The sequence below is a fragment of the Symphalangus syndactylus genome, chromosome 14 (assembly GCF_028878055.3).
Source record: "Symphalangus syndactylus isolate Jambi chromosome 14, NHGRI_mSymSyn1-v2.1_pri, whole genome shotgun sequence".
NCBI classification, from domain to species: Eukaryota; Metazoa; Chordata; class Mammalia; order Primates; family Hylobatidae; genus Symphalangus; species Symphalangus syndactylus.
The window spans coordinates 115,569,502-115,585,558 of record NC_072436.2 but is presented as its reverse complement, the minus strand read 5'-3'; the positions used below and the strand labels follow the sequence as shown (position 1 = coordinate 115,585,558).

The 16,057-nt window shown below is 43.3% G+C and overlaps 1 pseudogene; it reads right to left on the bottom strand.

The window, feature by feature from the left end:
* Nucleotides 1–3,914: 3,914 nt before the first annotated feature.
* Nucleotides 3,915–4,740, bottom strand: LOC129461694 (ribosomal protein uL30-like; annotated as a pseudogene).
* Nucleotides 4,741–16,057: the final 11,317 nt, after the last annotated feature.

Below are 16,057 nucleotides of genomic sequence, written 5' to 3'. Positions count from 1 at the left end.
CCCGCCTCAGCCTCCAGAGTAGCTGGGATTACAGGCACCCACCACCACGCCTGGCTAATTTTTTGTATTTTTAGTAGAGACGGGGTTTCACCATATTGAGCAGGCTGGTCTCGAACTCCTGACCTCAGGTAATCCACCTGCCTTGGCCTCCCAAAGTGCTGGGATTACATGCATGAGCCACTGTGCCCAGCCTATACTAATTATTATTTCTTAAGTACAGCCAGCTCTGGAGCTCTGGTCTGCATAGCTTTTACCCAGCACCACCTTAACCTAAGACCTCCAGGATTCTGTTTCTTCTCCCAGATCATGTGTGGCTTTCTTTCTGGCCCTACATTCATTCATTCTGTTCAATTTAATGAAGGCCTATGATGTGTCAGGCACTGTCCTGTACTCTGAGGACATAAGAGTGGCCAAGAGACAAAATTGCATCCCCTCATGGAACTTGTATTCTAGTGAACAGTAAAAAGAATGGTTTTGCTTTCCTGCTCCTTGCACTAAGACGGGGTTATGAGATAGTTTTGGTCAATGAGTTGTGAGCGGAAGAAGCCTCACTTTTGGCTGAAGCTTTTCTTTCTTTTTTTTTTTTTTTGCTGGTACAAGGCCAGTGCTCTCCTTTCCTGCCTTAATCATGGAACCACATACAGAGAGAGGAGCCATGAAATCAAAGCAGTCCAGAACACTGAGCCCCTGCATGGAGGGCGGCTATTCCTGAGAGTCTCCAGACCTATAATGGACTTTGTGAGAACAAGAAATAAACATTTGTTCTGTTAAACCACTGAGACATTGGTGCTGTGTGTTTCTGTAGCATAACCTGGCCTTTTTTTTTTTGAGACGGAGTCTCGCTGTGTTGCCCAGGCTGGAGTGCAATGGCACAATCTCGGCTCACTGCAAGCTCCGCCTCCCGGGTTCATGCCATTCTCCTGCCTCAGCCTCCCGAGTTGCTGGGACTACAGGTGCCCGCCACCACGCCTGGCTAATTTTTGTATTTTTAGTAAAGATGGGGTTTCATCTTGTTAGCCAGGATGGTCTTGGTCTCCTGACCTCGTGATCCACCCGCCTCAGCCTCCCAAAGTCGTGGGATTACAGGCGTGAGCCACCGTGCCTGGCCAACCTGGCCTATCTTAATAGAGCTTGGAAAAGGGCAGTTGGGGGAGTGACTGTTGTGCTGGAGCTCTGTAACCTTTCCATTTTCATTCTACCTAGACTTTGGCCCTCAAAAGAGATCTGGCTTCCCATGGATGCTAAACTGAGCTGATGCAACACTAATGGGACCACTTAGGACCTCCCAAGACTGTAGATGATAGGGAAGAAAGACATTGCTGTCTGGGACAAATCTTACAGGAGGTCAGTTCAAGGGGACAAGGCAACCCTCCTTCCCTATCTGGCCTTATTCCACTTCCCTTATTCTTTGTCTCCCTGTGCGTTGCTTCATGGACAAAACAGGCATTTCTATTGATGAACGGGCTATGGTGGGGGTTAGGGGTAGGGATTGCCTCCCTGATATGAGTACAGGAGATTTCAAAGAATGGTTTGTTAACTACCTCTGTCGTATCTTCAGTGAGTTGTGCCTCAGAAAACAGATGAGATATAGGGCAAAAGCAAATTTGCCCAGATCAGTGTAGACAGTAAGGTGGCTGTCTTCCTGGACTAAGGGATGACAGACAACTGGGGAGAAATTTGGGCAGGGAGGCAGGAGCAGGACAGTTCCACTTGTGGAGTGAGAATCCTCCAGGGGGAAAGTCGTAGCTTAGCCAGTACCCAGCTGCTACGCATAACATGATGTCTCATATCAACCTTGGAATTTGGGGGGTGGGGAGTGGAAGAAGGGATTTCTGTAGCTTGAGATGAGATTGGATTACTAAAATGATATCAGATGATATGAGAGCAGATTACTTAAACCATGATGTTAAAATCTATTGAGGTTTGCTTTAAAAATGAAGTATGAGAGACACATAATCCTAGGTTTAGCCTTAAACATTAGTACTAAAGGCACTAATTAGTACTAAATGCACAAATATGTCCTCCATAAACCGGCAGATGATTTCTAGGAAACAAAAAGGATGCTTTATTTTAGCATGTTCAGATAGCAGCCTTACTGTGGCTTCAAGGAGCAGCCTTACTGTGGTTTCAAGGTTATTTCAGAGAACTGTATCATTGACCCTGTCTAGTCTCCTGACGTCTCCCCTGTGCTAGTCTAAGTTCAATGCTGGGACCATCCCAGACCTAGAGTTCTCCCTGCCATTAAGCAGACTGAAACTTGAGCTCACCTTGAGAACCTCAGATATATTTTATTTTTGAGACAAGGGTCTCACTCTGTTGCCCAGGCTGGGGCTCACCACAGCCTCGATCTCCCAGTCTCAAGCAGTCCTCCCACCTCAGCCTCCTGAGTATCTGGGACTCCAGGCATGTGCCACCATGCCTGGGTTATTATTTTTTACTTTTAGTAGAGACGAGGTCTTGCTATGTTGCCCAGGCTGATCTTGAACTCCTAAGCTCAAGTGATCCTCCTGCCTTGGCCTCCCAAAGTACTGGGATTACAGGCATGATCCACCATGCCCAACCTCAGATATCTTTTAACTGGAGGGGAAGAACAGGAGGGCTTAGAATCAAACTAAATGTCAAAACTAAAACTCCTAGGGTTTCTGTTAACTTTTGGAACTACTGAGAACAGTGTTTAATTTCCCAGGTGAGTTTGAGGAAGAACGCCCAGCAGCCTCTTTTACCCAAATGGACAATTGGTAACAAAAGATGGGAGTTCATAAAGGATTTTCCAAATATTTGTTGAGTCATGCCACTGAAGCATTTACTCCAGCATTTCCTGGTCACTCCTCCCTGTCACGTGTGATGAAGGCTGCCCTGTTACTCCTCTCTTGGAGGTTTTCTAGTGCATAAATACTTGCCGAAGCTCTCCCCACATTCTTTCTGTGGACTGAATTCTCTCCTGTGTAGCCTCTCTGAAGTCCCCTCAAGTGGGAAACGAAGTTTTGCCCATACTTCGCGTTTCTACTGTTCGTCCCAGTAGAAATCCACCCAAACAAAAAGCATAGTTTTGTTTCTGAATCTTTTCTGCACTTGTCGCTTTTTCTTTCTTGTGTGGGTTCCCTGGGGACTAAGATGAGGGCACTGTTTGAAACATCAACCAAATTCGCTATATGCCTAGGATTCCTTCATGTATTAATCCTCCACTGGGCAATGGTAGATGGGCTGTACTGAAATGCCTTCTTCAGTTAAGCATCTGTAAGGCTTTGCTCCTGTACGATTCACCCAAATCTGATAATGTGTGTACTTTGCCTAAAGCAGTTCACCTAGTCTGAATCTCTCCTGTGAAAGGAATTAAGCAAGCTACCTTTTGCATTGCATTTCAGTTTTAGGAAAACTATATGAATCACTTTTCATTTCTGCCACAGTTCAGATAATGAATCTTGAGTTGCACCAATCTTAGCGCTGACATTAAAAATCAAGCTTTACAGTGTTTGCATATGATGCACCTTTTAGGAGAAACTAAGAAAGCTTACTGTTGAAATTTTTTTTTGACAAGTTAACATTTATTTTTGGGCCTTTCTTCCTATGTGTACTTCAAGTCTTTTTCAAAATAAGGACCCAGGAATCTCCAGATTCGATTATGTCCCTGGGCTTGGTCGACTGCTCCCGGAGTCTTAGGAAGCCTTGTACAAATCCTAGAGTTACTCATTAACCAACATTAAACCCTAGGATAGAAGATGCAACAAAGCAGGACTCCTTCAGCTGACAAGGAGGTAGCCAATGTAGAAAATGCTGGAATTTTTCCTTGGAACTGGACTGTGATGAGAGGTACTTGCCATGAACATAAGCTACTGTCTTTTCTTTAACCCTTCCTTTCCAGCTTTTGAAGATAAAGCAGGAAATAGTCTGAAGATACTTGACAAAAAAAAATTCTCAGAAAAACAAAAACACATGCTTCCACTTCATTGATAAAAATTTACTGCAGTTTGGCACCTGGGTCTAGTTCAGCTGGCAGATTAGCTGATTGATGCATTCACCCCGATAGCCAGTTGTGCCCATCTCCTTGAGGAAGCCCACTGTATTTCTGGTAACATGATGGGCCACTGAGAGGTGGAAAGGGTGCAAGAACCATGAGATCTCCTGGAAATGCTTCCCTGGGAAGGCAATTTCATGAATGAGGTCTTCCAAGCAAATGACACCAAACTTCCCCAGGTGCTTCTCAATCACTGTGTTGTCTGTCAGAGGGGTGGTCTTCTTACTGACCTTGGCTTGTCCACGTTTCAGAATGAGTTCCCGGACAAACTTCAGATTTGGAAATCCCCAGATCACAAAAGATTCCACTATACGCAGCAGTTTTAGGTTCTGGGGGGTGACTTTTACAAAGACACCACTAAAAATTTTCTTTAGGAGAAGTCTTGCAATGGCTCTCTGCACCAGTAGACTTACGCCATCAATCCTTTTGATGCATACAACAAAGGCCAAGGAATGTTTATCTGGCAATTCCAAGGCACGAGGTTTAATTTCTAGTCATCGGAGACACACCTTGTCACGTTTCTGCCACCAGGAATCATGTAGGAAGGATTCCAGTTGCTTAAACCTGAGCCCTTTTCCTTTCCGCTGCTCCTTCTTTGCCAAAAGTGCCTGCTTTGCCTTAGTGGCTTTGAGGACTTGATAAGCCTTCCTCTATTTCAGGAGATTTTCTAGAACCAAAGGGATTTTTCTTTGCTCTTGCTGTGCCATCTTTCTAGTGTTGCAGCTGCTGATCCTTACTGTTGAATTTTTGAAACCAATAGATATACTTCCAACATAATTTTCACACTAAGCATTTGTCCATGATTTGTACAATCTACTGAATGATTTCAAAGCATTTGAAACAATCAAAAAGTAAAAGATCTTTACTGTTCACAAAGATAAAATTAAATATTTGTAGCATTAGAAAAATTCCTAAAATATTTAATAGCATAGGGAACAACAGCTTGTTACACAGAGGAGTTAGGAAAAAAATTATTTTATTTTATTTTTTGGAGGCAGAACCTCACTCTGTCCCCCAGGTTGGAGTGCAGTTGCCTGGCCTCGGCTCACTGCAACCTCCACCTCCCCGGTTCAAGCAATTCTCGGGCCTCATGCTTCCCAAGTAGCTGGGACCACAGGTGTGCACCACCACACCTGGCTAATTTTTTGTATTTTAATAGAGACAGGGTTTCACCATGTTGCCCAGGCTGGTCTCAAACTCCTGAGCTCAGGCAATTCACCTGCATAGCAGAGTTAATAGATTGGCAAAGGCCATTGAGTTGAGGAAAGCACATTATGATGAATCAGCCTCATGTTCTGGGACAAAATCAAAGTACTCACTCTACTGAATTGACCAAGCAACCATTACAAAAATATCTAACTAAACTGCTCAGTGTTGAAATGCATTTCTCTCTGCATATGTTTGTTTTATATATATTTTAGAGATGGGAGTCTTGTTATGTTGCCCAGGCTGGCCTCGAACTCCTGGACTCAAGTGATCCTCCTGCCTAAACCTCCCAAAATCTGGGACTACAGATGCATGCCATCACACCTAGCTCCTCCTCCTACACACACACAAACACACACACACACACACACACACATATATACATAATATATATATACCTACATATACATATATATGCTTTCCTCAAATATATTGCAGATTTGGTTGCAGGCCCATGCAATAACATGAATATCACAATGAAGTGAGTCACACAAATTTTTTGGTTTCCCAGTACATATAAAAAAGTTATATTTACACTGTACTGTAGTCTTTTTTATTTTTCAATTTTGTATTGTGTTTTATGTTTTGAGACAGAGCCTCCCTCTGTCACCAAGACTGGAGTGCAGTGGCATGATCTCAGTTCCCTGCAACCTCTGCCTCCCAGGTTCAAGTGATTCTTTTGCCTTAGCGTCTGAAGTAGCTGGGATTACAGGCACCTGCCACCACGCCCAGCTAATTTTTGTATTTTTAGTAGAGATGGGGTTTCACCATGTTGGCCAGGCTGGTCTTGAACTCCTGGCCTCAACCAATCAGCCACCCTCAGCCCCCCAAAGTGCTGGGATTACAGGCGTGAGCCACTGTGCCCAGCCTATTATTTTTTTAATAGAGATGGGGGTCTCACTATGTTGCCCAGGCTGGTCTCAAACTCCTGGGCTTAAGTGATCCTCCTGCCTTGGCTTCCCAAAATGCTGGGATTACAAGTGTGAGCCATCACACCTGGCCTGTAGTATAGTCTTTAAGGGTGTAATTGCATTATGTCTAAAAAAATCTATATCTATCTATCTATATATATATACACCTTAATTTAAAAATATTGGCATGGAATACGAAGTGAGCGTGTGCTGTTGGAAAAATGGCAGTGATAGATTTGCTCAACACAGGCTTGCCACAAACCTTCAATTCATAAAAAATACAATATCTGTGAAGTGCCATAAAGTAAGGCACAATAAAATAAGGTAGGCCTGTATATTAATACATATGTGAATACACTCTATGGATACCTGTATTTCACATAGGTAGATATCTTAAGTGTATATATTTTTAAATATTAAGATGTTTTTCACTATGTTTTTGCTTTCTTGGTGTAACAGGGAAAAATGTAAAAATATAAAATATTTCTCAAATTGCCATGCTAAATGAGGCATGTAGGTACCTGATGTGAGTATTAGTGATGGAGATTATCTCCAAAGCATGGAGGTATTATACTGCAAGAGTACTCAAGTGCATTCTTTTTTTTTTTTTAGATGGAGTCTCACTCTGTTGCCCAGGCTGGAGTGCAGTGGTGCGATCTCGGCTCACTGCAAGCTCTGCCTCCTGGGTTCAAGCGATTCTCCTGCCTCAGTCTCCTGAGTAGCTGGGATTACAGGTGTGCGCCACCAAGCCCGGCTAATTTTTTTATTTTTAGTAGAGACAGGGTTTCACCATGTTGGTCAGGCTGGTCTTAAACTCCAGACCTCGTGATCAGCCCGCCTCGGCCTCCCAAAGTGCTGGGATTACAGGCGTGAGCCACCGTGCCTGGCTCAAGTGCATTCTTATGATGACAGCCTGGGACGCCCAGAACAAACCCAGCACTCACCCTACACCAGGCAAAATGATGCCTTTCTTTCGGAAGTAAATACACTCTCCAAAATGAAGCACATTGCACTCTCAAAACCATTCCCATCCACACCAGACACTGCCTTAAGGAAATCTTCCACCTCTACAGACCATCCAGGTCCCTGATCTCTGACCACAGCTTCACACCTCTATTGCAGTTTTAGAAGATATGGTTCAGTGCCCTCTGTTCTATTCTACTAGAAGCTTTACACATGGGGAGTGTAGCAGACATTTGTTGACTGCCTCCTAACATCCATTTCACCCTTTTTCCTCTCTGTCAATCCTGATTCCATTTGGAGATCTGAGAGTTTCCTGATCCTGGTTTCCAGGAATGGAGAATGTGACCTAACCTCAGTAAGAGAAAGATTCTATCTCCTTGGTTAGACAATGGCTCAGGGTTAGGCATATGGCCTTAAGCTGGTGCTATTGGGACTTTTCTTGGAGGTGCTAGAACAAATTCAGCTCTTGCCGGATGACGCATGTAACCCAGCTCTTGCCGGATGATGCATGTATCTCTTGAAACTGGGAGATATATGAGCCTTAGGATGAAACCAGCATCATAGAAAGCAGAACAGAGTGATAGAAATTCAGTCCTTGGTAACATCATTGAGCTATAGGATCAAGCATCACCTCATACCTAGAACTGCCCAGTACTTTTCAGCTACGTGAATCTATACATTCCCTTTATTGTTTAAGCCAATGTGAATTGGGGTTTCTGTTAATTGTAACTGAAAGAATTCTAATAAATACATAGAGTAATAACTGACTTATAATATATATAGGAAATTGACAATCCTTTTATATGTACCCACTTAGAGGTTTTTCTTATGGAAGTTATCAAACATATATATATAGTTATAAAGAGAATAGTATAATGAACCCCCTCCAGGCCTTAAAAATCACCAACATTTTGTCAATCTTGTTTCATTTATCCCCTCCAGTTTTTTTTATTTTTGGCATTTAGAGGGTTGTTGGTTTGCTCTAGAGTATTTTAAAGTAAATCTCAGACATTCTAACATTTCACCCTTAAATAGTTCAGTTTGTAAGAGATAATTCTTGACAATCTCTGCCCTAAACCATCTTTGAGGAACAATTCCTACTCAGTGGAGGACCTCTGTCCCATAGGAGCAAAGCTCATTGAGAACACAGGAGCTGCCTTTCCCTTCCCCAGAGGGTGACCCAAACTTTACTGACTTCTCAAGATGGCTTTGTAAGAGGACCCTCTTGACCTCCTCCCTGGAGTATCCATTTATGAGAACACTAGGCATCCCAGACGCCTTGTAATGAGAGTGGTCCGGAAGGGATACTAGATGCTTCTAATGATCCCTGGAGCAAGTTATTAATAACTTGAAACTAAGTAATCTACTCTTGAACTTTTAACAAGCCCCAGAGTGCTTCATTCATTAAGAGTTCAGTGGCATCAGTTAATTGTCGGTTTCCTAAAAGCCTACTGAACAAAAAACTAACAATAATTACACCGGGCATCTCCCCAGGAGTTCAAAGTGCCCTCAGAAGAGTTTCTCATTTACTCACTTGCGTTGGCTTTAATTTCTTTTTCTTGAAACAATGTGTAAATAAATATTCAAAGCATTAAAATTTCATTATAGTTTACCTCCCTCTTAGTATACCTGCTTGATTTTATTTCATTTTAATTAGCATTTGACCATCCTATTTGGGTAACTTCTAAGAAGAAAAATGGACCCCAAAATTTAATGTCCCTATTCTACTTTCTTCCTCATTTGTTATCATGCTTCCTCGTAATGAGGAATTTTCTCTCCTTTCCCTTGGTTAGTGTTCCTTCCTTGATCCTCTGTCTGGAGTTTTTCTAAAGTAGTTACTCTATACTTTAACACCCAGTGTCCTGATAGTCAAGAAGTGTGCTACAAACTGCTGTGAAAGATCCTTTATGGCCAGTTAATACTTGCCATAATTTATCATTGTGGTTTTATAATAACATACTTAACCAAACAAGAGTTCTTTGCAACCAGAATTCCTCGTGCCATAAGCTACTGTTTATTACCTTCTGCAGTTCTCAAATCAACACTTAAATTAACCTGCTGACAAAAATGTATTCTGTTCTTATCTCTGCCTAAGGATTACTCCGCCTAAGTTTACTCCCTAAAATTTTTTGAAAGTTATGTACTCTGTGTGCTCATTCATTCATTCAACATTGGGAAGATATTTATTGGTCACTTTTTGTCTATCAGCCTGTCAAAACTGTGAGGCAGGAAAAACAACCAAAAACCTAGCACCTGTCTCCTGGGAGGACAATGTAAGCTTGGGTAGGTAGCCAGACTAGGATGGAGAGCAGAAAACAACTGGTGTAGGAAATTGGCTCCCCTTTGGGGTTCTGTGCTCACCCGCCCTCTCATTATCCCAACAACTCTCTTGAAAAGAACATACCCAAATCAGAAGCATAGCATGTTAACTGAAGGCAGGGTCCCTGGTGGAGCAATGACAAACAGGGTTGACAAATAGGAAGAGTTCAAGCCCAGAGAGTGTTGCCAGAAGTACTATGCTCTGAGGGTGTTGCCCCACTCCCTGTCTAAACTTGCCTGGTGGAGCACAGCCGGGGCCTGACCGTTGGTCTTTCCTTCACTCACTTTATCACCAAGGTAGCTGATGTGCACAGGGAATAGTAAACACAACACATGAAATAAAGACACATGAAATAAAACAGTTGGGCTGACTGGGAAAATTAATTAATTAATTAATTAATTTGAGGCAGGATCTCGCTTTGTCGCCCAGGCAGGAGTACAATGGCACAATCTTGGCTCAGTGACGGAGCCAAAGGATACAGTCAAATAAGGAATCGGTAAGCAGAAAGATCAGAATGAGGAACACCTCTAGAAGGCATCAGGAAGGGATGGGAGGGAAGACACACACACACACACACAGCTTAGCTATGGAGTGGGAAGAAGAAATGGAAACATTCTCCTTGCATTTGTGTGAGAAGGAGTATCAGAAGGAGAGAAAAACAAACAATAATTAATATAGAAAATATCTGAAGAATGACCAAGAATGTCCCAGGATTAAAGACAAAAGAACACCACAAAAAGAGTATATAGGATAGATAAGAATAAAGGCCAAAAAGGGGGAAAAACATGCATACCTAGAAATATTACAGTAAATTATTATTATTATTGAGACGGAGTCTCGCTCTGTCACCCAGGCTGGAGTGCAGTGGCGCGATCTCAGCTCACTGCAAGCTCCGCCTCCCAGGTTCACGCCATTCTCCTGCCTCAGCCTCCTGAGTAGCTGGGACTACAGACGCCCGCCACCACACCCGGCTAATTTTTTGTATTTTTAGTAGAGATGGGGTTTCACTGTGTTAGCCAGGATGGTCTTGATCTCCTGACCTTGTGATCCGCCCGCCTCGGCCTCCCAAAGTACTGGGATTACAGGCTTGAGCCACGTGCCCGGCCCCAAAGGGAAGTTTTAAAACAACAATTTTAAGAACCCCTTCACAAAAGTCATCTCTGGAATGGTCCAGGAGGAAGCTGGGAAATTCTTAACATGAAACAAACAAAAACCCTTTTGCATGCACACCTCTGTTCTGGGAACAGAGTCCTCAAGCAGAAAAGGATCATAAAAGACTTAGGGTATAGGCTGGGTGCAGTGGCTCACGCCTGTGAACCTAACACTTTGAAGGCTGAGGCGGGAGGATTGCTTCAGCCCAGGAGGTTGAGGCTGCACTGAGCTGTCATTGCACACTCCAGCCTGGGTGACACAGTGAGACCCTGACTCAAAAAAAAAAAGAACTTAAGATATATTCACTCACGCCTGTAATCCCAGCACTTTGGGAGGCTGACGCGGGTGGATCATGAGGTTAGGAGATCGAGACCATCCTGGCTAACACGGTGAAACCCCGTCTCTACTAAAAATAGAAAAAATTAGCCGGGCGTCGTGGCGGGCACCTGTAGTCCCAGCTACTTGGGAGGCTGAGGCAGGAGAATGGCGTGAACCTGGGAGGCGGAGCTTGCAGTGAGCTGAGATCGCGCCACTGCACTCCAGCCTGGGGGGCAGAGAGAGACTCCGTCTCTCCCCCCAAAAAAAAGATATATTCAGCGCCTTCAGGCAGGCAAATCTCTAAGCATACCTTATTTTTCTCTTGCCAAAGAATTTAATCAATATTTTATCACACCAACATCTCAAAATGCCCAATCGCAATTTCTACTGCTCTGAATTTAAGACTTTTTTCTTTTTCTTTTTTTTTGAGAAAGAGTTTTGCTCTATCGCCCAGTCCTGAGCGCAGTGACACGATCTTGGCTTACCACGACCTCTGCCTCCCGGGTTCAAGCAATTCTCCTGCCTCAGCCTCCCTATTTTTTTTTTTGCTTTCCATAGAGAAGGAGAGCACTTGCTTATGAAGCAGAAATTTTTAAAATCTCCTCATAATAGTGAAGACATTAATTGGAAGAAAATTTGTTATGGAGAATGGTCTGAGAAAAAAATAATTGGAAGTAAAAAACCCACTTCTCCCTTTAACTATTTCCTCCTAAGCAAGTCTCCCGTCTTGGCCATACTTCACAGGACCTATGTCCTCCTTCTCCCTCTTCTCTAAAAATCTGTGTACTCCGTTATCCTTTTTAAAATGCTAGGCAAATCAGGTAAGACGCTGGGATAAGGAATTGCTAATGCGGTACACAGCAGAAAGCTTACTCCCCCGCCCTTACATGGAGCCTCCTTTTGTTCATTTTTCTCTCTGGGACACCCATTGCAAGTTGCCTTCAGCTTGCAGAGAGATGTAACCTTGATCTCCTTGTACTCCTGGGATATTTGTGCTTCTCTAGCCTTTTCCAGTCTAAATTTGTGCTGTTGAATTTTTGTATTTATTTGATGTACTGCCAAGCATTTAGTCTTTTTTTTTCCCCCTATTTTATAAGATCCTGGGCTTATTAGAACTGCCACCTTGACTCAGCCCATGGTCCATTCCGCCAGAATTCTTTCTTTGACAGCAGAATTAGAAAATACATTTTAAAGGAGCTTGGTTGTTTTCCCTGATGCAAACATCAAAAGTTAAAGTCCCTTCCAAGTAGCCTAGATTTCCCTAATCATGCATTGTATCTGTGTTTGTTAAATTTAAATTTAAATTTTTTTTTTTTTTTTGAGACAGTGTCTCGCTCTGTTGCCCAGGCTGGAGTGCAGCTTGGCTCACTGCAAGCTCCACCTCCCTGGTTGACGCCATTCTCCTGCCTCAGCCTCCCAAGTAGCTGGGACTACAGGCGCCTGCCACCACGCCCGGCTAATTTTTGTATTTTTAGTAGAGACGGGGTTTCACCTTCTTAGCCAGGATGGTCTTGGTCTCCTGACCTTGTGATCCTCCCGCCTCGGCCTCCCAAAGTGCTGGGATTACAGGTGCAAGCCACCATGCCCGGCCAAATTTTAATGTTTTTAAACTGTGATGTCTCTTAGGAGTAATAATTTCCATAAATTTACTATTAACTATGTATTTTTTACTTGCATTCATCCTTAATTGACTTCTTTTAAGATTCAAACTCCCCCATTTCTAGTTCTTGAATTCTAGGATTTGGGGAGGGGGAAAATCCCTGTTCACTTTGTTTAATACCAGCCCCCCACAGACCAAACAACTTTGGAAGAAGATGAGCAGTGTCTTTCTGTCTGTTTCTTTCTTTCTTTTTTTTTTTTCTGAGGTAGAGTTTCACTGTTGTTGCCCAGGCTGGAGTGCAATGGCATTATCTTAGCTCACTGCAAGCTCCACATTCTGGGTTCAAGTGATTCTCCTGCCTCAGCCTCCTGAGTAGCCGGGATTACAGACATGTACCACCACGCCCGCATAATTTTTGTATTTTTAGTAGAGACGAGTTTCACTATGTTGCCCAGGCTGGTCTCGAACTCCCAGCCTCAAGTGATCTGCCTGCCTTGGCCTCCCAAAGTGCTGGGATTACAGGCATCAGCCACTGCGCCCGGCCCTGTCTATTTCTTTTCCCTAAAGGGACACAAGGGAACAAGCACTTGTACTGGCAGGAGGTAGTAGGATGGGTTTCAGGAAGAACTTCTGAAAAGAAAGATGATCTAATTATCAGATTAGTAAATCAGTTCCTCAGCTCTCTTAAGCCCTAGATGAAAAGAACAAGTAGGCCGGGCACAGTGGCTCACGCCTGTAATCCCAGCACTTTGGGAGGCTGAGGCGGGCGGATCATGAGGTCAAGAAATCGAAACCATCCTGGCCAACATGGTGAAACCCCGTCTCTACTAAAAATACAAAAATTAGCTGGGGGTGGTGGTGCACACCTGTAGTCCCAGCTACTTGGGAGGCTGAGGCAGGACTGCCCAGCTGAGGCTGAGACTGCCCAGCTGCACTTCAGCCTGGGTGACAAGAGCAAGACTCCGTCTCCAAAAATAAAACAAAACAAAATAAAAAGGTCATTTGCCTTTTGATTCTAGGCAAAGAGGGTCCCTTGCTACTGTCTTATTGAAATCATCCCACCCAAAAGTCCCAGACATCAGATGTCCTACCAGCACTTGGGTATGCTAGTCTGGTCAGTGGATAATGGAATGTCCTAAGATTCTTTATGCAAATTTAAGACCCTAGGAAAGATCATCCATCCATAAAGTATGTTCTTTGCCTCAAGATCTAGTCTTGAAGCCCTGCAGTTCCTAACATTCAGCAATGAGTTCAGCACACAATAACTCATCTTTCAGGAACTCACATGTTGGGATCAGAATGCCAGTTTGTGATTCTGCACATTCCTAGAATTGTCAAAGGGATCCCCACCTGATGCCACAGTTCATTTACTATTTTCCCGGACAGAGAAGCCAGATTAATATAAGAAAGTTGCATGACAACTATATTGCCATAGAAAACGGAATCAATAGGTTTTAGAACTAGTTCAAAAGGGCCTTTCTTTGGCTTTGTGTCCCTATAATTTTGAAACACATGCCTTATACATAGTAGATACTCAATAAATGTTTAGCAAGTATAATTAATAAGCTTCATGAGTCCTCCTTTACCTTGCTAAGAACTATATTTGTCAAATGGACCGTTTTCATAGTTGCCACTTTGGGGTCATCCCATCCCTTGGACAGCATTGAACAAACAATGATAAATGTTCCTTTTTCCACATTCCCATAATTCCTTCCAAAGACATCTAATCATACTGTCCTGTCGTGAATTTGTTTTTCCAATAGCAGATCAAATCCATTTTGCCAGTTCCTCATACAGCAATACTCAGATACGTCTCTAGAAGTAGACAACTGGTAACATTATCTTGGCGAATTTATTAAAGTCCAGAGCCTTGCAGGCTCAACACTGGTTTTTTTTTGTTTTGTGTTTTGTTTTTTGTTTTTTGTTTTTTTGAGGCAGAGCCTTGCTCGGTTGCCCAGGCTGGAGTGCAGTGGCGATCTCAGCTCACTGCAACCTCTGTCTCCTGGGTTCAAGCAATTCTTGTGCCTCAGCCTCCTGAGTACCTGGGATTACAGGTGTATGCCACCATGCCAGGCCAATTTTTTTTTTTTTTTTGGTGGAGACAGGGTTTCACCATGTTGGCTAGGCTGGTCTCAAACCCCTGGCCTCAAGTGATCCACCCTCAGCCTCCCAAAATGCTGGGATTACAGGTGTGAGTCATCGCACATGGCCAGGCTCAACATTTTCATTGATCGGTACACTCAGATTAGGTCAAGTTCTCAAGAGGTAGGTTCACAATGACCAAGCTCCTAAAGCTGTTATGTAAACCAAAATGCCAGCTGATTAATTTATGAAACAGTACCAAGAGACTGAACAGTTGTATTCTCCAGTCAATTCATTTAAGTTGTGAAATAACTTGGGGGGAAATAGGAAGAAAATGGACAGGTATTCCTGAGACATATGAGTGCTGTAGAGCCTCCATATGGAAAAAATTGGACATTTTGTAACTAACACGGAGTTCTGGGTGTGGTAAGACACAGGGAATTAGAGGGAGAAGAACAATCTGACTGGCTATGATGAGGAAATGAATACATCACAGGGGTTGCATATAACTTCGTCAACACACATAAGCTTATGTTCCATTCTCAATGGTGTGCATGAAACAAGGTCAAAATTTGGGAGGAAAAGAAGCAAATATGAAGCAAGCTCCTTGTTATTGAGAGGTTGGAGTCCTATTTCTAGGTGTCCAGGAAGAAAAAATATGTTTGGTGTCTTGTTCAGTTGGAAATTCAGGAAATGACAGACAAAACAACCACCAAAGGCCGGGCACAATGGCTTACACCTGTAATCCCAGCACTTTGGGAGAATGAGGTGGGCAGATCACTTGAGGTCAGGAGTTCAAGACCAGCCTGGCCAACATGAGACTCTGTCTAAAAAACAAACAAACAAACAAACAACAACAACAAAACACTAAAACCACCAAGACCTATGAAAGATTCACCAACCTTAGTAAAATAGAAATGAAAAGCATTTGAATATGCTCATCTGCTCAGTGGATTTAAGTGTTTGAGAGCCCACTGCATAGAGCCCTTCTCAGAGTCTGTCTGGATCCCATACCTTTCCCTTTAAGGTATCAAAGGCTTCCTGAATACCTCAAATGAGCAAATTCTGAAGCTGCCAATGAAGACAGTCAATCCTTTTCCATTCTCTCAGCCTTCAGGCTCAAGTCCAGGAAAGATTAGGAAAGATTAGAATCAGGGAACTGGGAAGAAATAGAAATTGAAAAGTGACTTTGGCTTGATGCATACACACTTTAGTATGTGAGCTCTGAATCAGAGACTATGGTAGGATGCAGTGGCTCACACAACTGTAATCCCAGCACTTTGGGAGCCCGAGGGGGGAGGATCACTTGAACCTAGGAGTTTAATACCAGCCTGGGCAACATAGTGAGATCCCGTCTCTTCTAAAAATTTAAAAATTAGCTGAGTGTAGTGGTGCTTGCCTATATCCCCAGCTACTCAGGATGGTGAGGTAGGAGGAACGTTTGAGCCCAGGAGTTCAAGACTACAGGCCGGGCGCGGTGGCTCACGCTT